Source organism: Tamandua tetradactyla, chromosome 6 (assembly GCF_023851605.1).
Source record: "Tamandua tetradactyla isolate mTamTet1 chromosome 6, mTamTet1.pri, whole genome shotgun sequence".
NCBI lineage: Eukaryota > Metazoa > Chordata > Mammalia > Pilosa > Myrmecophagidae > Tamandua > Tamandua tetradactyla.
The window spans coordinates 77,667,444-77,690,533 of record NC_135332.1 but is presented as its reverse complement, the minus strand read 5'-3'; positions in this window follow the sequence as shown (position 1 = coordinate 77,690,533).

Here is a 23,090-nt window from a genome sequence, read left to right as displayed (position 1 = left end):
CAGATTCTATTCTGGTGTATGTCGCTATTCAAGGCAAAATCTCCAAATACATTCTTAGGTGTCTAGATGAAAGTAGACTCAGACCCTGGAGTTTCCTTAATTTTATTGTGGTCACTGATCACAAGGCAAGGTGAAGTCAGTGAGGGAGCACTAGCCTGTCAATTTATTGAAAGAAAGAGTCATCACAGTCCTTGTCATTCTCCTTTCATGTCAACGAGGCTCAGCCTTTCAGTAGATGATAAGTACTCTCTTCAGGTCTGACTTTCTTTTCAGCAGGGACTGTTTGTTGGTGCAGGTCAAAGTGCCAGAGGGAGTAAGTCATTTAGGACAGAAAAAAAAGAAGGAAGAGAATATGTTTCTTCTTTTTTAAATTTTATCTAGTTTGGAAACATATCTCAAATTTGCTCTACTGGCTCATTTGGTGGGTGTTTTAAAATATAAATATCAGAATCTTAAAGAAACTCATACACAGTAGCCCATTTTTTAGGAATCTGTCTTTATGCTACAACATGAAATGTGGGAAACAATTGGGAACAGATATCATCATTTCAGCATTACCTAAGAGTAAAAGTTGAGATTTCTCTAAATGTTCAACATTAAGGGAATGTTTAAATATATCATGTCAAAAACAATGGATATCCTGCAGCTCTTACAAGTAAAATGTGTAAATGAGAAATAGTCCTTAGCACATAAAAAATAAGAGCAAATAGGAACATTTTATTAATGGTTTGAGTCACAAGTAGATAAAAGTGCATAGATATTAGAGTAGCACAAACATGGCAATGTGAAAGGCATTTTTCATGGGCATAAAGAAGGGAGCTTGTGGGGAGACAGTGGATGCAGAAGACCTCATCTCTCACGGGCTTGAGTGCTGTGCTCACTGCTGACCTCTGAAGGTGGGGTGAGTGTGTGACCCGTGGGGTGGGGTGAGTGTGTGACGTGTGAGGTGGGGTGAGTGTGTGGCCTCCTGTGGAATGGGGTGATATTAGGATTTCACTGCAGTGATAAGGACTCAGTGAGGGAAGCGGATCCACCCTGGGGATTTCAAGCAAAGGGCATTATAACAGCAGAAGCTGTGTCAGTCGGGGTCCTGCAGAGAACCAGTCTTAAAGACACACAAACACACACACACACACACACAATCTTACATGACCGTAGGGCTAGCCAGCCTAAAGTTCACAGGCAGGCTGGACACTCAAGGGGAAGCTGCAACTTGAGTACAAAACTACAAGGTTGGTGGCAGTGTGGACGCTGCAGCAGCAGGCAGTGTGGATGGTACAGTGGCAAGGTAGTGTGGACAGTGCAGTGGTGAGGTGGTGTGGATGGTGCAGTGGTGAGGCAGTGTGGATGCTGTGGTGGTGAGGCAGTGTGGATGGTGCAGTGGTGAGGCAGTGTGGACAGTGTGTGGTGAGGCAGTGTGGACAGTGCAGTGGCAAGGCAGCGTGGTGGTGAGGCAGTGTGGTGGTGAGGCAGTGTGGACAATACAGTGGCAAGACAGTGTGGTGGCGAGGCAGTGTGGACAGTGCAGTGGTGAGGTGGTGTGGATGGTGCAGTGGTGAGGCAGTGTGGATGCTGTGGTGGTGAGGCAGTGTGGTGGTGAGGCAGTGTGCACAGTGCAGTGGTGAGGCAGCATGGTGGTGAAACTGGTGGTGAGGCAGTGTGGACAATACAGTGGCAAGGCAGTGTGGTGGTGAGGCAGTGTGAACAGTGCAGTGGTGAGGCAGTGTGGTGGTGAAGCAGTGTGGATGGTGCAGTGGTGAGGTTGTGTGGGCAGTACAGTGGTAAGGCAGTGTGGACAGTGTGTGGGGAGGCAGTGTGGTGGTGAAGCGGTGTGGACAGTGTGGTGGAGAGATAGTGTGGACAGTACAGTGGTGAGGCAGTGTGAACAATACAGTGGTGAGGCAGTGTGGACAGTGCAGTGGTGAGGCAGTGTAGTGGTGAAGCAGTGTGGATGGTGCAGTGGTGAGGCAGGCCATCTTCTCTGGGAACCTGCTTTGGCTGCAGAAGGAGTGCCCTGCTGTGAGACCATGTTCTGCCAGCTCACTCCCCTACTTGCCCACCCTCCTTGCCCACACCCTGCCCACCTGCCATGGCCAGAGGAGAAGGAGTGGCCCCAGCTCTTGCCCGCCGTCCAGCCTAGACGGGCACACGAGGTGGAAACGGGGTCTCAGGGATGCCTTCCCGGGCCGCCAAGCCCCTGTGATTGAAGGTGAAAGCCCAAAGGTCATGGGAATATATACTAATCCCTTACAAAACTCAAAATTTAAAAGCCCAGCACATAATCTCATAGGACCTTTGTGAGGATTGGATGAGCTGTGACACATAAAGTGAGAAGAGAGCATGTGGCACATCTCAAGTGTTGAGTGAGTTTGAGCATCCTTGTCCTCGTTGGTGACAACAAGGTCTCAAGGGGAGGGAGAGAATATGAATATTCTGACTGCACAGTAATTTTCCTAAATCATCCCACTTCTGTGTAGTAAAAGCTTAAGTAAAATTAAGAAAACACCAACATAAATACTAGGAAATATTAGGAAGTGAAGCTTTCTGTGGGTGCCTATAAAACATCAGTCTATAAACATCAGCCTGTAAAACAGCACATTAAAATAAAGCATAAGTATAGCTCATAAGCAAAATATGTCTTTTACAGAAACCAAATAAATAAGAGCTTCATCATTGAGACGTTTGAACTTGAGATTAACATATATCATGAGCACAGTCCTCTTCAGCTTTGCAATTCATGGGAGTATGCAAACTCTCTTTCATAAGATTCTTGTTCTGGCTATTGGGTGAATACTGAATCAAAGATTTGTTCCTGTGATTCAAATTTAATTATTTTACCTGCTGTCTTCCCAAAATAAAAATGCTTCCAATTCCTATGACAACATCCTGGTAAAAATCTTAAAAGGCAAATGACTAAAAGGGAGCACATTAAATGTGCCTGGAACATAATGAGTTATAAGAAAATGAAAAAAGAAAAAAACCTAATTTTTCATTGAACAGAGAGACAATTCCAATTAAAGGACTAATTAAAATATTGAAGAAGAGAATGTTGTTTTTGTGACAAAATCATGTAAAGGACCTAGAAAGCATGATCCTTCCAGAACAAATCTTAAAATGAGATCTACTGCCTGTACATCTTTAATGTGACATGAAATCTATCGAGTTATTATTGCCATAAATTATTAATAATCTGAAATACTGTAACTTGATATCTTAATTAAACAATGTTATTAGAATGACTCAATATCTGAGCTTTGCTTTCCTTAGGACATTAAAATAATTCATTCAAATACAACAATTATGATTGTCTGATTAAGTGGAAAATAATTTATTTAGGAAGTAACCACGTTCGTAATGTCCCTTATCCCCTGAAGCAGAACTGATTAATACCTTACAAACCAGATGTGATTAGCTGGCAGCTTGACTGGGAAGAGCTGTCTCATTTCTGACCCATTATCATGCTCTTCCCTTTCTCAGGAACTGATTAGTGAGTCAGTTAATGGCCTCCGCCCTCATGTACAGGAGCCAGCCCTGGGCTGCCTGTGTCTTGCAGATGTCATCTACCACAGTCATTCATTCTGAGATGTCATGAGAAGCAAGAGTAAAGAGAAGAGATATTTCTCACTCTTTCACCTTCTCACTATTAGGTAAACATCCACCACCACAATTTAGGTAAAAAGTGAAGTGATGGGAAAGAGGGAACAAATAGCTACTTCCACAAATCCTGTCTTGAGGCTGTGCTTGGGTCTCTTCAGCAGTCCTTGAGTCTCTGGCACTAAAATGTAAGCTGTAGGATGACAGGATCTTATCTTGCTGACCTCTGAATTAAAGCACCTAGAATTGGGCCTCACAAGTAGTTGGTGCTCAGTAAAGTTTGTAAGATGACTGCGTGGTAGGGGCTGTAATGGGATAATAAGAGGATGGTGAAGAGGATGTGTTCTTGCCTTCCTGGAGCCTGCAGGCTGGTCGGAGAAACAGGACTATCGACAAATACACATAAGGCAGCAGGAGAAGAACTGTTTGGATACAGGGACAGGAAGGATGGAGCAGGGGAGAGGTGAAATTTGATGTCAGGAGGAGGTGGTGAGTTGGGGATGGGGGCAGAGCAACTTTCCTGGTAATAGGGATGTACGCATCTGAAGTCATTAAGAACACATGAAGCCAAAGGGAAGGTGCCAGAAAAAGAACATAACATATGTGAAGGTCTGGATTCTTGGAAGAGCACTGCTTATTAAAAATATGCAAGGGAAGGTGTTTGCATAACCCATAAATGTTCAAGGTTTCACTGTCATGTAGTAGAGAAATGAGAACCCATGAGACAGAGCAGATGGATGGAAAGGAGAATACGAGAGTGGCTTACTTAAAATCATTGCTGTAGGAATTGAGATTTAGGCTAAGTAACTTGCCCAAAGTCACACAGGTTGCCAATGGCAGGGATTTGAGCTCATGTCTCTTTGACTCTAAAACCCATAATCTTACACACTAACAGTATACTTTTAGCGGATTTGTTTGAGAGCCATCTACTTGGTTCAGCCAGACTTGGAATTATTATATTTGTGAAATCAGATTAGTAATTTGGTGAGCATGAACTCTGAGAGAAAGGAAGCCTGTAGATTGAATGTATTTACAGCATCCTATTTTCTCCTTAGCTTTCCTCTGGCTCATTGCTTCATTCATGCAGTCAGCCGTCCCTGAATGCATGTGCAGGGCCTGTGCTGGGCAGTGACTCACTTCTTGCCCTTGGCTGTGTTTGCTGGACAATGAGAAATGTCTTAATCTTTAACTTTACTTTCCCCAGGCTCACTGAAGTGTTAATAGAAATCTAATTTTACTTATACTGTTTCTTATTAAATATAGGATGCAAGGGTTGAATAAAATATTACTTGTCAAGGTAAATCCTAGAGTTTCCCAAAGGGGCAAGAGTCCTTTCATTTTAGGCCTTTAGCAGTCCATTGTCGACTTTTCTGCTTCACATTATTGATTGCAGAAGTTTTGATCATTAAGACTTTCATTTAGGCAGCTGGTTCTCAAAAGCTATTCCAGCGATTGCTTTCCCTTTAGGGGAATGGGAATAGAGAGTTTACTTTCAATTTTATTTTCCCAAAACGGCAAGAAGTGTGTTTTTCACATGTGCTCATTTTTATTTTGCCAGTGATTGTCCTATTGGATAGACTCTTCTTTCTTCTCTGTTTGGCACTGGGAATGCTAATCATTGTCATTTCTTAAGTAGATCCAATTGGGCTATAGCATGATTGTAGCAATGAATCTTGATCAGAGTACAAATGGCAACACAATTCATAATCCGGTTGTCTTTATCACACCTTAGCTTCAAGATACTCCACCGGGGACTTCTTTTAGCCTCTGGGGAGAGAGCAGATGAAAGTATGTGGCCACGCAGCATGACCTTATTTCATCTTCCAACACTGTGACCTTGAATGCATTACTGAATCTCTCCATGCTACATTCTAATTTTCTATGCACCTCACCAGCAGGATTTTGATGGGATAAGATATAGACCATGCACAGACATGCATATACAATAGCCAGAACATAACAAGTAGTCAATAAATGGTGAGTGCTGATGTTTTTACCCAGGAACTGTAGGTATTTTTGCTCATTACTGTGATCCCATAGGCACATGGTGGGACATGGAGAGTTTGAAGAGGGCCAGAGAAGAGACACAAGAGTGTTTAGAAATTAGAGAAGGAGCTTCGAGATGGAGAACTAAAGAGACTGAGATTTATGAGACTGGAGAAGAGAAGGTGAATGGTGACTTAGTAACGATGTTGAACTAATGAAAGTTCTTATCCTAAAGATGGTAACCAGCCATTGCTATTTAACTGAATACAAACTAGGAAAATTTGGGCTTACCATATAGAATTTGGAGGGTAGGTCAGTTAAACTGTTCTCACATTGCTTTGCACACATTGGACTCTTGATGTTGAATGAAAGCATAAATGAATTAATGAGTGAATGCAGATAATTTCCTAGTGTTTGTATTTCTTGAACATCAATATATTACTGAGCAGGCTGGAGGAAATTCTCCTATTTGGAGAAATAAAGAAATCAGAGGGTGACTGAGGAGTGAACTTTCACAGTATCAATTGCATTTTATTTTTAAGCTGGGTAGCAGATTCATGGGTATGTGTTCATGTATTCTTTAAATATATTGCATACTTCATAATCAATTTAAGAATAACCACAGGCCCCTAAAATAGATTTCGGGGGTCTCAGAGGATAAAATCCTTTGGCAATGAAACTTGGCAATGTGAGAGAATAAAAGGAGAAAGGGATGCCGGAGTACCTGCTCTGAAAGCATCTTGGAACACACACTGACTCCCCAGGAGCTGGAATGTGGGAGCCTGGGCCACGATACACATTTGGTCCTATGTGCTTTTGTGGCTGCCATCTGGGCATGGAGGCTGCAGAAGAGGTGTCATGGTAGGGTTTGTGTGTCAGCTTGGCCAAGTGGTGGTACCTGTTGGTCTGGTTGGACAAGTGCTGGCATGTCTGTTGTGATGAGGACATTTCATAGAATAACATCATGAGCATGTCAGCTGCATCCACAGCTGATTCCATCTGTAATCAGCCAAGGGGTGTGTCTTCTAAAATGAGTGATGCTTAATCTAATCATTGGAAGCCTTATAAGGAGGATTCAGAAGAGACAGACTTTCCTGTCTCGGCTGGTGAGCCTCTCCTGTGGGGTTCGTCCAGACCCTCCATTGGAATCACTGGCTTCACAACCTACCCTGTAGATTTTGGACTCTGTGTTCCCACAGTTATGTGAGACACTTTTATAAATTTTATATTTGTGAGTGTTCCTTGTTGAATCAACAGAGAACCCTAACTAATACAAGAGGCATAAGGGAAAGTCACTCTGCAGGAGACTGCTCACTGCTCCTGACATGTGGCCCACCAGGAAAATGTTGGGCTTGTCATGGACACTTTCCATAAGACTGTCATCTCACATTTTCCTTTTGGCACCTCACTGGTCTGCAGTAGCAATATCTACTGTCATGACTATATTTTTTCTATGAAATTAACAAAATTTTAATTCGTGCTGAGAGCTAATTAAGTGTTGAGTGAATGAAGAATAGGTCATCCCTCCATGTGATAAAAAATAAAATTGTAAAGAAATGCAAACAATCAATAGTTTTAAAAAATTACTGAGTCAAATGGACAAGCTCTCCTTGCTCTGTTTCCACTGGTTGGTTGCTTATTCCTTTGGCTCCAATTTGGTCCTTCCCCAGGAGTCTCTTTTTGGAATGATTCATTTAGTGATCAAAATGCCCATAAGTCATGAGAGATTGTTGTGGATCCTGGGCTTTCATGAATGTAAGACCAGAAAGGGGCCAGCTCTGCCTTCCCTCCCTCCTTTGAGTTGTGAAGCCCTTGAAAAGTCTGCCTGCACGTGGCTTCCGGCAACCTGCCCTTTCCTCCCCACAGATCCTAAGCAAAATACCACTTGTGGCTATTCTGATCATGAGACCCCAAGAGTGGAGATATTAGGGCAGTGTGCCTTCATTCTTTTGTTCAGCTTAAATCCATTGACCCCCATTTTCATTGCCCTGGGTTAGGTATAGAAGGATAAACAACTAAAACATGGTCAGCATCCTCAGATGTTCATAATGGAAGGCCAAAGTTGCCTCTGGAGGGTAGGAAACAAGTAAATCAGTCCTATGGTAGAATGTACTAATATGTACATGATATCAGGGTGCCACAGGTAAGAAACAAACACAAAATAAAATGCTTGGAACAAAAATGGATTTACTACCTCAAATAAGCAGATATCTTGGGGTCTCCCAACTGGTTAACTTAGCACTTAAAGCAAGGACAGTTTCCTTCCATCTTTCTTCTCTGCCATCTCCAATCTCTTCTCTCAAGCTGACTCCCCTCATGTCAGAGTCGCTGGCAGTTTCCTGGTGTCTCTTTCTTACATACTGACATTCAGAAGCAAAACAGGGGATTATTTCTTCCTTGAGTGTCCTTTTAAGAGCTGAGAAACATCTCCCACAATGCTTACCCACACCCAACAGATTGCTATTCAGATTTCATTGGCCAGATTTGCCTTCCATTCCCCCTGGCCCAGGTGACTCCCCATCACCCCTGGGGCTGGCCCTGCATACCCCCAGAGTGCAGGGAGAGAGGCTGCCTGGGTTCTGTTGCAAGGAAAAGGTGGGGCGGGAACTGGATGAGTGACCCATGCTTCCTGCTCTCTACCTACTGAGGTGCTCGCAGGCTCTCTGCATCTCACAGGGCAGGAAGTCCTGGATGGGATCTTACTGACATTTCATTCCTCTGAAGTTCACAAACTGGTTAATTACAGTGAATTCTTTCTCTTTTATAACCAATATTTTTTGTTTCTAATAATAGAAAAGGTCAAACTACTTTGGAAAAAAAATTTTAAGGCTTATAAAAAAGAAGTAAAAATAAACTAATAAGAAAAGGGGTTTATAAAAATAAACACCCTCCTGGGATTTTTGTGTTTCTTTTCATTTTCTATAGATTACAGAACATATAATCAGTCGAGCAGTTCTGTTGTGTGAACCATGTGCCTTTATTGTTCTGTTACTCAAATCACCATTATGCCAGGGAGCAGAAACAAAATCTTGACCAGTTGCATTAATTTAAATCAGCTCCAGCTTTTCTTAGTCAATCCAGGCTACCCTCAGGCAGCTCAGGACGTGCTCCTTCTCATTTCCTGGGGATTCTTTCAATCCCCGGAGTCACGGGGAGGTGGAAGTGGACATATGGACTCTCGTCACCCTCTGTTCACATCTGCAGCTAGATCTGCATCTGGGGTATGCTGCGAGCAGGGACACCGCATCCTCATTGCCACAGCAAGGACTTTGGGGTCAGCTGCTGTCTGGTCTGTCTCTGCCAGGGTCACCCTGGGACGGAACGGTTGGCTCAGGCCCCGCTGTGTGCACCTCCTAACTCTCTCTCTGCTCCATGGCCTTCACCTCTGGGGGTTGTGAGCCTGGGGCCTACCTGGGGCTCATCTGTGGTGGTAGGGAATGACAGCTCTTCCCCAGATCCCTACCCCCGGTCTCAGGCCCTGGGACACACCAGTGTGGATGCTCTCTTCTTCACCCCACCCCCAGCTCATCTCCCCTCACAGCCTGGAAAATTGTGTCTTGTCTGGGCCTGAAGCTGAGGGTGGTGCATGGGAAAAGCTGGCTTAGCTGACATCTGACTCTCCTATATCTATTCATTGTACCCAGAGTCTTCCAAGGCCTTTGCTTCTGATATTCAAAAGAATTTTAAGAAAAATTCAAAAGCCAATTTTCACTCCAACCATGGTCTATTTTGAAACTCAAAGATGGAAAATATTGTATCTCGAAAGCTGACATGAAACCAGAAAGAAGTAATAATAGCTCATGGAAGACATTATTTGATGATAAACCAAATATCAAAGAGAGAATAAGGCAAAAATGAAGACCTACATTAATGATACTGAGGCCAGTTGTTGGTTTTGACCACTTTTTGGCCTTAGCATCACTGCTCAGTGTGCTGGGCACCATTCATCATGGTCAGCAGGACAGTGTTATGTTCTAAGCTAAACTTGCTGTGGTGATAATCATGCCACATTTTACCACTCTTCATTTCTCTGATCTATGTTTCCTATATCTGAAGTTCACAAAGTGGTCACCATTATTTTCTGTGAGTAAGTAAAGCTCCCTTAGAGGACATTACTGAGCAGTGCCTTGAATTCCCAGGTGTTATCAGCGGGAAGAGGTTCATGAAGTATTTAGATGGACTCTACTGAAGCATGGACTTGTCTATTGTAAAATTGGATATTAAACATTTAAGTGATGGCTTTGTTAATGAGAAGTTAAGGTTGTGGTGGTCAGAAACTGTCCTGGGATCCCCACTTGCAAGGCCCTTGGGTTCCAGTGAAACACTCACATGTGCAGCTGAAGGCAGCATTGGATAAGCTCTTTGTCCCTCAGGGCGAGTTTTGAAGAGCTGCTCCACTTTTCTTTGTAGACAGATACTCTACTTTTTCCATGATTAGATTACCGAGTCAACACAATATAAGATAGCTACAGACAAAATACTGAATAGGATTTTGAGGGCTGAATTAGAGAGCTTGCGAATTTTTGACAGAGAGGCATAAATTCGCACCAAGTTTCAGACAAAGCAAAATATTTTGGATTCATGGCACAGTGTGCTTACCTTTTGAGGTGTGAGATCTGGGCCTTCTATTGTCACCAAGTTCATTCCTCTGAATCAGTGATGCACGCTCCAAAAAACATCAAGTGACAGCTCACAGTCACCAACACACACAGGGTTCCTGGAGCAGAGCCAGCACTCAGGAACAGAAGCTGAGCAAAAAAACTCCGCTGGGCAGGCCATGCACCAAGAATGGACCAGACAAAGCTGTCAAGGCAGTTCCTGGATATATTGCTGTGGCTGAACAGATGGCAGGCAAAAGAAGTGCTTCAAGGAGCCCCTGAAGCACACTTTCAAGTGATATCTCACATCCTTTGATAGTCCTGAAGCAAACAGACCATGGGGATGTATTATCATTCGGTAAGGAAGGTTTGGGTTCACAGGGGACCTGGGCAAAGGACGTGGAAGGATCACTCAGAAATGGGCAATGGATGTGGAGGAGACCCTACAACTGGCCACCAAGGAAGATGAGAGACCATAACCTCCAGGACATATCCTGGGTCAGGGGTGCAGCAAGCGTAACTTTGTCGCATCTTAAGGGCCCCTGGCTGTCACAGGACACTGTTTTCCAGGTCATCCTGATAGGAAGAGTCCTCAAGGGAGAAAGCAGCATGTACATGTGAGTACTTCTGACTCAGAGTGTGGCTGAGGACACGGCATGAGGCTGAGCCCACAGGGGATGATGAGCTAGAGAAGTTGTGGAGCTGGAAAATCATGAGGCAGAGGAAAGTGATTTAGGGCTGATAAGAGGATGAAGCATTGTTCTTATTCTTTTATAGACTCTGCTCAGGCCTAGGGAACAGCAGGAGAGTGCAAGCCCAGCTTTGAGAACTCAGAACTTAGACTTGCAGGGCATGCTCTTTTGCCTGCTCCCCAACGTCCTCACTTCTTCCCCCTTGTTAACAGAGCTCTTATTTCGTTTAGGTTTCCACCCTCTATCCATGAATCTGACCACATGGGTGATAACCTCTTCCGTAGTTCAAAGGTCAATCCCATAGTTATATGCCAGGCCCCCTGCCAGAGATTGGTTGGCAGTGGAGTGGATGTGCAAACCATTTCTGGCTAATGAAAACTGATGGGTGATCTCTGGGATAGGGATGGGGGAGATTGTGACTATCTCAATAATGCCTGGTGCAAAAGAGACCAACCGCAGTGGGAGCTGCCGGCCTAGGAAAGGCATTCCAGAAGAAGCAGCAGCAAAGACAGGGAACTTGGGAAGAAAAGGGCATGTAAGGTGAGAATCTTCTAGTAGATTAGAAATCACCATGAACTGAGTTGGGAGGAAGCCCAGTAGTGTGGACAGAGGGAAGTCTGAGGTGACTCAGGAGCAGAGAGGGCCTGTGGTCAACAAAGGCATTGATGCCACCCTAAGGAGTCTGGATGCCATTCATTATGCTTCTATTGAGTTTCTCTCACACACCCAGATCCAGAGGTACAAAGACAAGGCCAAGTTCTTCCCCTCAAGGGGGCCTGGGCCAATAGAGGAGATGCATGGGAGGCAGGACCAGGAGTGGCGTCGATCCCCGGCTTGGGCATCTTCCTGGTCTTAGCCCGCATTCTGGTGGGTGCGGACATTGTAACTAAGACCTCCCCAGATGGGACTTCAGTTAAGGTGTGGCCCAACTAATCAGGTCAGGCTTTAATCTGAATGGCTGGACTCCCTTATAGACAGAGGGACAGACTGAAGAGAGGCCGGAAGGTCAGTAGAACCTGGAGGAGAAAGGAGAAAAGCCAAGGAAACCCCGAAAATGGCTGGGCAGCAGGAACATACTGACCACAGTAGGAAGCAAGTCTTCTAGTCCTTGGAACAGCTAACTGAGAAATTCCTGTTCTTAAACTAACAGTATGGCACTTTTGGGGCAACTGGGAAATTAAAATGGAAAGCTAACATTTAGAGAGCCCTGACTTCATGCCAGCACTCTATGTACACCATGTCATTCATCCCGCATCATGTTCTGCAGAGAAGAGACTATTATACCAGTTTTTCAGTGAGGAGTGGAAGTGCAGAGAGGCCACGTAATGTTTCCAAGACCTCACAGCTGAAAGGTGCAGGAGTGTGAGCTCATAGCAGACCTGTGAGATTCCAGGGCCAAGGTGAGAAGTTGGAAATGTGGAGGCTCCAGGGAATGAGGCTTAACTCAGCCTGGGGTCAACCTGGACGTGCCTGAGGAAGGGCAGTGCAGGTGGAGGGAGCAGGATGGGTCAGGTGGGGAGGCCAGAATCACCTGGATTAAGTGGGGCGGGCAGCGAGGGGCTGTGCGGTAAGTTATGAGGCAGCGAGGGCCAGCAGAGAAGCCCAAACATGGAAGCAGGACTATGTCACCTTTATATTATGAGACGGCAGATGCTGCTGGCTCTAACGTGACCAAAAGACATTTCAACCATATATTGTCTCTCTCCTCTCTTGGTCTGTCAGCTTCTGAAGGGACAAGAACTGGGCTGGTTTCGCTCACACTCTGCCTAGTGCTTCTCCCGAATAACTGCTCTCCTTGGAGATGTGGTTCTTCCTGCTAGTCACATAGTAACAGCAGCTCTGCCTACTGACAACTAGAGAACTAACAGCAGCTAAGAGGGACAAGATCTAAAAACCACGCAATAGAAATACACTGTGGGCATGAAATGGAGGAAACCATCGCTGTGACGTCTGCCTGGCCGGCGCGGGAATGTGGTGACTTCTCTGTGCCTGACCCAAATAGGGTCAGTAAAATGTTCGCTGAATAAATCAATGTCCACAGTGGCTGAGCACACTGCAGGGTGGGTGGTCCAAGAGCAGTCCCCTGGCACTTGTAAAGTAGCACCCAGTTACAGGGGGGTCGTCGGCAAAGGTATTTTCTCCCTTGATGAAGGGTAAACTGCTAGGTAAGATGGTGTGTTTCATATTCTCAGCCATTATATTTTTTTTCTTTACTATCCATATTTGAAGCCAAGGTCCATTTTGTGGTGGAAAGTGGGCCTTGTCGGCCATACGGTTTTGGCAGAAAAGAGACAGAAGCCTTCCCTGGCAGATAGGATGCGATTCACTGAAGAATGGTCTCACGGTTGTGAGAGAAACACGCGTCCATCATGGCGTGCCACGAATGCGGGGCATGGGTTGCCCTTTCCCTCATGTTTGTGATTCATGGGGCCATGCTCCCGGCCATCGGAGCTGGTTTTTCAGCAGCAGCAGCAGTTCCATCGAGGTAGCATTCTCCAAAAGTGCGTCACGATGCAGACTTCCATGACTGTCCACTGTTTATGTTAGCAAGGTAGCCTGTCACTCAGGTTCCATGGTTAGGAATAGAGGTGGTTTTAGACAGTTGCATCCTTTGCTCGGAGAGAGTCGAGACACTTTTTGTCTCTAGGTATCAGCTGATGAATACTTAATGGACTGCCTGCTATGTGCCAGATGCTGTTAATTAAAGTTTCTCATTTATCATGTTAAAGCTCAAGGCCTTTAAAATCATGGTTTGTCCTGTAATTGGGAGGCAGCCTCTTTTCTTACCTTTCACTTATTGTCACCCATGACCTTCTGTGGGGGTGGGATCTCAGGTTCAAATCTACACCCCATCCCACTCCTCCTGGCACCCCATCCACTCCTCCAGGGATCACCTTTTACTCCCCAGCTGCAGTGAGCCCCGAGGGTAAGTCCTCTGAGCTGTCTGCGGCAGCCTGGCTGTGGGGGTCCCTCGGCACCCAAGGCAGGAGGAGAGGGAGCCATGTGGGCTGCTGTGCATCCATCAGCCCTCCCAAGCACAGCTCCTCCCGGGAGCATTCTAGCAGGGGTGCGGCTGTGCTTCCCAGCTCTGCACACCTTATTTACTGGCCTGCATCCATACTTCTGAAATATAGCTTCTCCCTACTCCCTCTTCTCACCATATAGTTGACCTTTTAATGGACAAGTGGCTTAGCTGGTGAAGAGATATGTCACAGAGTAGGTCAAAATATCCGAGGCCAGCAGCGACCCAACTGGGTATTTATGAGACAGTCACCACCGCGTGCAGGTGACCTTTCACATTCACTGGGTGGAATCATAACTTATGTGCAGTGACAGCGTCCACACTAATTGTCCCGGGTGATGGGCTTTATGGAGTGACCTGTGGGTAGCTGCCCTGCAGGTGCCCTGGGCAGTTGCCCCACTGGCCCCGCCGCCACTGCCCAGCAAACATGTCAGCCTTGGGCAGCCCTCGGGCTGGGAACAGGGACGAGATGCTCTCCTGGCCTCCCAGCCATCAGCCGGCGGCAGGCGGGGAGAGTGACCATCAGAGCCAGGGTCACCAGCGTGCAGGCCATAGTGGTGAGCAGACAGCGACCAGCGGGGCCAGGGGAGCTGGGCCAGGTGCGTGGGCTCCGGACTCGGTTCCCACACCTGCTCTCCAAGGTGCCCTTGGCCGCCCTGTCCTGCCTCTTCCCCACCAGGGTGGCCACCAGCTCCTGTGATGCCACTTGTGCCAAGTCCACACTTCCTCAGGGCAGGTGAAATGTCTGGTGTCGCTCACGGAGGCTTTCGTAAAAGTTAATGCTTTCAAATGTTCAGTATATTAGACACTTCTCATCGGAAGCAGCCATTGGGGTTTTACTTTCAAATTTGCATAATTTGAGGGAACTATTTTTTGGTTCTGTTTTGAGAAAGATGTTCATTGATATTTTCCAGCCAGGAGGTAGCTACAAGAGGCCGTGCTGGGTGGCCACCACTCCCTACAGGCAGGCACCTTCCCCAAGGGAGATTTCCAGGTAAATACCCAGAGGTCACTGAACAGGTAGACACCAGAGGTCACTGAGCAGGTAGGCTCCCAGAGGTCACTGAACAGGTAGGCACCCAGAGGTGACAGTCCATGTGGGGAGTGAGATGGAGCAGGGCTGCAGGGGAAGTCTCCACTGCTTCCCTCTGATGGGGCCACACTTCCACCTCCAGAAGGAAGCCACCTGGGAATTGGAAGAATTACCTGAGAGTTTTTCAGCACCTGTTTATGAACACTCTTATCACCGGGAATCTTGTTAAAATGTGGATTCTGAGGCTGTGATTCAAGGGATGGGAGACTCCCCACATCTCACAGCCCCCAGGTGGAGGTGAGGCCATGGGGCTGCTCTCAGGATAACCCACCCAGCCCCCTCTCTGCTCTGGGTCCAAGAGCTCAAAATGCCACAAGTTTAAAATGTCAGCTTTCTCAAGGGAGTTGCATCCCGTGGGCTGTGCCCAGTATGGAGCCATCTCTTCCACAGGACTAAAAATAGACATTTTCAGAGTGAAACCAGTCCACCAAGCCTTCTCAGCAGAAAATCTTTGCTCCTTGGAATTACCAGAAAAAATGAGAATGGTCTTCCATCTTGAACCCCCGGGGACCTGCATGCCAGGAGTTGAGGCCCCTTGTCCCTGCTTCCGGCTGTACGGAAGCTCGAGGCAGTGGCATACCTGGGCCTCTCTTTCCAGGACACCTGGCCTTGGTTTTAGCATCAACCTCCTCCTGGGTAGCTGCTGATCAGATTTTATTCTGACCTTGCTTTTCAGGAACACATTTTTTTTCTGCTTATTGGTTTGTTGATTTCTAAAAGCCATCTTTGTTCCATCAATCCCATTCCCAGGGACGTATGCTATTTTTGTCATCTAAAGAAGGCAGATGCTGAAGCTGTGAGCAGATTTATGTGTTGTGGGGTTTATTTATCTATAGGGTCACCAAAACCAAGTCAGCCAAGTGGACTGGAGGGGACTAAAGCAGGGTAAGAACCAAACTGCAGTCAGGAGACAGACAGCAAAAACATGACAGTTTGAAGGTTGTGAAGAAATGGGCAGTGACTGTAATAGCTGGACCCAGGAACATGGAGTAGGCACTACACAGGGACTCATTTTTATCTGAAGGCAAGCTTTAGGAGAAAGCTGGGGGAAGCTAGTGGCATCCTGAGCCCTGTTGGTTCCCAACAAATATTAAAACATCAATTTTCAGAAATAATTGAGACTGAGGAATAGAGAATGGGTAAATAAACAGAAAACAGTCTTGGAAAATGCAGCACTGAAACCAATCAGTGGCCACTGAACACAAAATTGGCTAGAAATGAGAAGGAAATTTAGGAAGAGTGGGGGAGTGAAAAGAAAATGTCAGCACACACAAGGAAGCACAAACGACAGGAAAAGAAAGTCAAGGCCAGGGGGTTTGGCAAGGCAGAAAAGGAAGAAGCCTGAGCCGTGAGGGGCTGTGCAGCTGGTGGGGGCTGGGGGCAGGAAGTCAGACATGGGGCAGCAGCCCCCTGGGGTGCAGCCCCCTGGGGTGTGGTCAGTTTTCATTGCAGACAGCCACTCATTTGAACCTGTGGAGAATTCGGGAGGAATTTAGCCTTTTATGTTCAGGACAAAGGACAGCGTTGCCAAGCTCAGAACTGGTGACAAGACAGTTTGGTCCCCCCCTGCCCCACCCCCAACATCCCTCCCTCCAGCACAGTCTTTAAAACAGAACCTTTGTGCATATAGAAACACCATTTTGGCTGAGGAAAGTCTTTTTAGAGGCCGTGTTTTTGGTAGGCATCGATGAGTCAGATTGCTGAGTGAGATCTAACAGCAAACCTTAACATTTCTGAAAAATGTTTTGCTTGGTTGATCTTCACTTGCTGCTCTCTGATTTCTGACACTGACTGGAGAGTCCCATTTCCTGAGGCCATGCAGGTCAGAGTTGAATCAAAAAGCAGGAGTACCGTGCCCCTGCTCCATGGCCCCTTCTCAGCCCAAGAGGCCCCGTGCTGGCAGCAGCTCCTCCCGGGGCCCCCAGCGCGCTAGTCTCATCTCCAGGAGATCACAGAAAAGAAGAGGACAGAAAAGAAAAACCCTCGGCCCCATGGAAATCTGTCTTGTTTCTTCAAATTGTTTGTCACAGAGCAGCTGCATGAATGGAACCCCTGGAATACCTGTGGTACAATTTCAGTAAAAAACACAAGTGTGGTACTTGCATACATACATGCATGGACACTGTATGTGCAGATATTATATGCATACAAGCATGTATGTACATCCCAGATCTCTGGGTCAGAATCAGTACAGATTTCAATCATGGCCTAATTTAGAACATTCATTTGAAAACCTATTGGAGGTAGGCATGACAGCCAAGTGGTAGATAAAAAGTAGATTAATTGTCTGTTCAATTGAATTATTATTGGGTATCTACTCAGTAGAGAAGCAAGATGTTCTCTCACAGGAAGCCAATAGGATTTCTGTGGAGATGGAACTTTGCTGAACTTGGGTCTCTTTACCCAAGCCTGCAAAAAGTATTACCACCTTCAGCTGACATACGGGTTGCTGAGTGAAGAATCACGGGTGGCACCCCATATTGGAGGACAAGAGGGCTGAACAGGAACTTGGGGACAGTTTAATGTCCTACCACACAGTGGCTTCTTTTTCATTCATTGTAAAAGGCCTCAGGCAGCACCTGTTGTGTGGCCACCTTGTGCATGACAACACACACAATCACACATGGTGCCCTTGGGCACCTGTGGTCCAATTTGCAGTAAATAACAGCTATTCTAAAGCAGCCTCATGGGTCACAGTCAGGCCAGGGAAGGTGCAGGGAAGGCAGGCAGGGCCAGGTGGCACCCAGGGAGAGGGGCCCTCTGCTGCCGTGTGAGGAGTGCTAGGACCATTTCAGCGCATCAGAAGAGTTGAGTGGCAGAGGCGGGATATGTTCTCACAAAGTAAACAGCAGGTGCCAACGTGTGGAGGCACAAAGGAAAGGAAAATTGCAATCTAATCAGACAGCCCTTGCTGTTGCTATTGGCATATATTTTGTTTTCAGGTTAAACTGTGGATCTAGCAGCCCCCAGGGCTACCACCTCCCTCGTGACTTTAGAGGATTCCTCAGGAGTCTCACCATCGCTCTGTTAGGGTAAACAAGCAGCCCCTCCAACAAAGCAGTAGCTAGCTTAATCCAAGCAAATGTATGTAAAGGCCCACGACCCCATATTCTTTCTTTGATTCCTCTAATTCCCAAGAGGGCCAACTTGAGAGTTGAAGGATATGTCAGGAATGTATGGTTTCATCTGTGTTTTGATTAAAGATGCAAGAAAAGGAGAATTTTTCTAAGTAAAAGCAGAGTCTGAGTTTACAGTTTATTTGATCATCAAGCATTCTGACTGGCCAGTGGGCTGCGGTGGCTTTAGGGGACCCCATGGGACTGGAGGGACGATGAGGGGCCACATGCCCTGCCCCAGACATGCCATGGACAAGAAGGTGATGACGTGCCCAGATTGACTCCATGGACCTGTCTGCAGAGGTGAACACAGGCTTCATCTGCCATGGGACAAAATGCCTGAGGTGAGAGCCTCTCGGCCATCATGTCCTGATACCTACCAAGAAGTGGACATGAGCTGATGGAACATATTAAGAAATCCATGCCTTTGACAGTATTAGCATGGATTTTTTTTAAAGTTTGTACAGGATTCAACTACCGTTTATCAGGCAGCCCGCTGCATGGTCAACATGATACCTGCCCTTAGCTCTGTTACCTCATGGCACAGAGCAGCTGCTGGGGCACAGAGCGGCTGCTGGGGTCCTGGTTAAACAGCTGCACAGTAGCAGTGCTTGCAGAGGAACCCATTTCAGAGAAAAGTCAGATATCCTTTCCCTTATATTCAGCTCCACCTTGTAACTCAGAGAACAACATCCTAAAGGAATGGAATTCTGGATTGGTAAATTTTGATAAAAGGAGAGAGGAGAGAGGAAAAGGAAATAGTGAGCTGCTGCCAGGGTGCAGGCTGATCCCAGGGAGCTGCTTCAGAACAGGCTGCTCAGCCTTGAGGGCCATGAAGGGCTCAGAAGGGAGCAGGAATAAATCCTTGCGCCTTAGAATGCAGTGAGCCCTACGCTACATCGTGGACTTGAGCTGGCAGTGCAGTGGTTGGGAGGAGCTGTCCTCATTGTAACAAGTGCAGCGCACTAGGCCAGGTGCCAGCACAGTGTGAACATGGGACCTCCATGTGCCCACAATGTCACTAATAAAATAACAATGAATCAGACCAAATTAAGTGGGTGCCAGCGGGCCAGTGGGGCACGCATGAAGGGCTTTGCAGGGTGGGGTGCTGGGGGACCCCTGCTGCAGGGAGGTTGGGTGCACGGGGCGGGACCCCGACTCACTGCCTGACTCACTGCTGGTGGCTCCCTGGACCCTTCGTCCAGCTTCTCAGTTCCATGTCCAGAGCAGAAACGGTCACCCTGGGTGAGCAGCTGGTATCCTGGACACTGTTTTAACAACAACATGAAAGAATCAGACAAGCAAAACATTTTCCTCTGAGTTTCTTCTCAAAGTCTGTGTGGGGAGAGAAGTATGTAAGAGGGACGGAAACTCTAACAGTTCAAGTCAAAGCGGCGGGCAGGCTTGCCGTCTGAAGACCGCAGGGAGGAAAAGGGTTATTTCAGTTTTATCCCGTTCTTACTGGATGTTTCCTCATTTTGTCGTTCTTAATGCATACACAAGTCAGAGCCTCGTACACGCCCTGGTTCCTGAGGTAAGGCTCGTGTGGACACACTGTCTCCTGCATGTTTTTTCTTGGTTTCAGTCCTTCGTTCCTCTCCCGTTTGATCCCCCAGAGCCTGTTTGTTGCCGGCTTCTGTGGTTTGGGGTCTGCCTCCCCATCTGACTGCTCAGCGGTCCCTGGATAGGATTAGCCCCCGACCGAAATCACGCGAGGACACTGCGTGCACAGGATGGGGTGCAGGCCTGCTCCTCATGCTGCCTGCACAGCTGTCCCTGAGCCTCTCTGCAGGTGGCCAAGGCCACCCTCCAGTGGACAGTGGGCTCTGGGTGGGCTGGCAGAAGCCAGCCTCGACCTTGGGGGCACGGTTCCCTGAAACGGAGAACACTGCTGACTACTAAAATAACTTTACTGGAAGCAAAACACCCTTCCATTAAATAAGCACTTTTCAGCTCAGACTGGTCTATCAGACTTCACAGACGCACATGCAGAGAGGGGCTGGGCAGGTGAGGTGAGAGATGGCAACCACCAGAGTTGAGACAGTGTGGGGGGTTCAGGCTGAGCGAGACAGATGGCTCTGCCCCTCTACAGGACGCCACCAGACTGCTCGCACGTGGGAATGGTGGCCAAGCATGCCACATCTTCTCATTTTCCAAGAGATGCTTATAGTCTATAATCTTTTATCATTTGCCACTAATTCAAACAGTTTTCAGAAGCTCTCAGTGGCCAGTTTCAACCTCTGTGGTAGGGGAGGAATGTAAGCCAGGGGCCATGCTCATGGGGAAATGACTGCCTGTGTGCAATTCAGACCCTGACGTGCCATGCAGTCCATTAATTGGCAGCATCAATACCATGTAGGAAATCACTAGAAATGTACAATCTTTGATCTTACCCCAGATCTGATGAATCTGAGTCTACATTTTAACAAGGTCTCTAGGTGACACCTCTGCACACCAGAGTGAGAGAAATATGTTATCTGTGTGTGATTATATTTGGTGTTGGGACATCCCTGAGCAATGTCGAGGGGCCCCACTTTGGCACCCCAGCCTGGGAGGCACCAGAGGAGGTATCATTGAGCTCTGTGAGCTACAGATGGCAAAGCAGCAAAAGGTTGTCATTTCTTTGCCCGCTTCCCTCTTCAATCCTTCACTTTGTCCTCCTCCTCTCTGCCCCACTTCTGAGCTCCCTGGTGGTATGTGAACATGCTGCTGCTGCTCCTGTAGTCCTCCCAAATGTGCAGACCACACACAGGAGGCTACACAAAGTGCTTTGGTAACTTCCTGCACCCTAGCTCTGGAGCCATCCTCCTTTTTCTCCTTCTGTCGTCTGCACTTTCCCTTGCTCAACCCCCTTGGTCACCATGTTGCTGGCCTCACTCTCCCTGTCACCACCATTTGAACCGGTATCCCCTTCTGGGCTGAGGTCCTAGCTTTGACTTTCCTTGGGCTGCCTTAGAGTGTGTACCCATTGGGATTCTCCAGAGAAGCAGATCCCGGTGTGTCTGAAATCCTTAGGGCAGGCTGACAGGTTGGAAACTCAAACAGGAGTTGATGATGCAGTCTTGAGGCAGAATTTCTTCTCTGGGAAAACTGCTCTTAAGTCTTTCCAGTGATTGCATGAAACCCCACTCGCATTATCAATGACAATCTGATTGCAGATGTTACCACGCCTACAAAATGCCTTCGTGGCTACACCTAGATTCATATTTGATTAGCTCATCGGGTGCTGTACCCTAGCAGCTAAACCACGGTGGCACGTGAGACTGACCCTCACAGAGGGCTGCTCCTCAGTGTCCTTCCTCTGGGTTCTTACAACCTCAGATGAGGAGGATCTTGCCTGAGGCCTCCAGGTGGGTCCTTGAGAGGTTGATGTTGGGGATTATTTCTGACATGTGGTCAGGATGAAGAGAAACCACAGGGGCTAGTTCGGTATCCCAAGACTGGTAACAGTGTGTCATCATTCCCGTCTGAAGAAGAAGGAGTTTCCTAGAGCCCAGAGAGAAAGCTGTGTGGACAGGACCACCTGAAGGGAGCAGTGACACTTGATTGAAGGATGAAGTGAACTCACACAAGGAGGGAAGGGAAGTGAAGGAGAAAAGTATAAAGACTCCAACTTAAATCTCACCACTGTCCTCTGCCAGTGCCTTCCCCACCTTCCCCGTGGGTGGAATCTAACCAGTGCCAGAGAGCAAGGGAGCCCATGGACAGAGCCCTGCAGGTCAAATTCTCGCAGTACAGGGCAGAGTGGAAGGGTGGAGAACAAGTTTGGAAGGGCACAACCTCCTTAAGTATTTTGGTCTTGAACCTGAAAGAATTAGAAATGACTCAAGTGTTTTAAGCGTGGAGATAAATGGTCAGATTTGTGGTTTAGAATGACCCTTCTGCCTGCATTGGTGCGAAGCAAGGGGACAGAGCAAGACCATTTGAGGGGCCCAGGAAATATCCAGAGGTGTTATGATGTTGCCCTGTGCTAGACAGTAGATGAATTGAGATATAAAACAGAAGTTTTTAGTGATGGATTGCAGGTGGAAGGGCACAGTAAAGAGTTAGAGATGTGTCCAGTTTGGGGGTAAAATTGGTACCTTTACTAAGAAAAGAGGCACTGAAGTAACTCCAGGGTTGTAGGTGAATTCTTGGATTTGGCTCAGAGTTGGTGAATTTGGGATGTCCTCAGGCCCCGCTCACAGCTGGAGCAGGAAACCTGGCACTCCATGTGCTGGAGAGGCTGCCAAGCCCCTGCTCAGTCACCCTGGGGAAGTGAAATGAGTTGTTCCCCAGTCTTGGGGGAATTGAGTGAGTTTTGTGAGTGCCTCCCCCCTCTCCTGGGAAGGTTGAGACAGTCAACATGACAAGGAAAGCTTTATCTGTTCTCATTTGAAACCCAATCAAAGCATTTGTGAAGACTTTATGGTCAGGTTGGGAAAAGGCTGGCAGTTGACAAAATCATTTCCTGGAGACTTATTTTGGGTACTGTCAACCTCGTTTTTATTTGTGCTTTGATAACTGACTAAATGCTAGAAAACATTGTCAATTACAGTTTCCCATGCTCTCTTCAGCCTATGATTTTATACGTGCCTTCACATTTCTATCAAACCATAACATTTTTAAGGGTTTGAAGTCACCTTAGAGCTCACTACCTCCCATGACAATCACGTCCCGTTGCATTCTTGAGTCAGTGTTTCAATAGGTTGACCTGACTCTATAATGTTCACTTCTTGATTTTTTCCTAGACCAACTCCTCTTCCCTTTTCCATCTGGGCTTCCAGTCTGAGCTCTGGTGCCAGGCTGCTTGACTCCTCGCAGCCAACGAATTCAGCTCAACACCTCTTGCCCATCTGGTGCATTTCTAGCCTCTGCAGCATCTTCAGGGGCATTTTCCTAATGGAGTATTTTGGGCAAGAAGCCATTTTAGCAGAGCTCAGACTGATGCTAAATACAATGGGTTTAGTGTGTCCCAGATGGGTGCCCTGTGCTTCAGTGGAGGTGGCC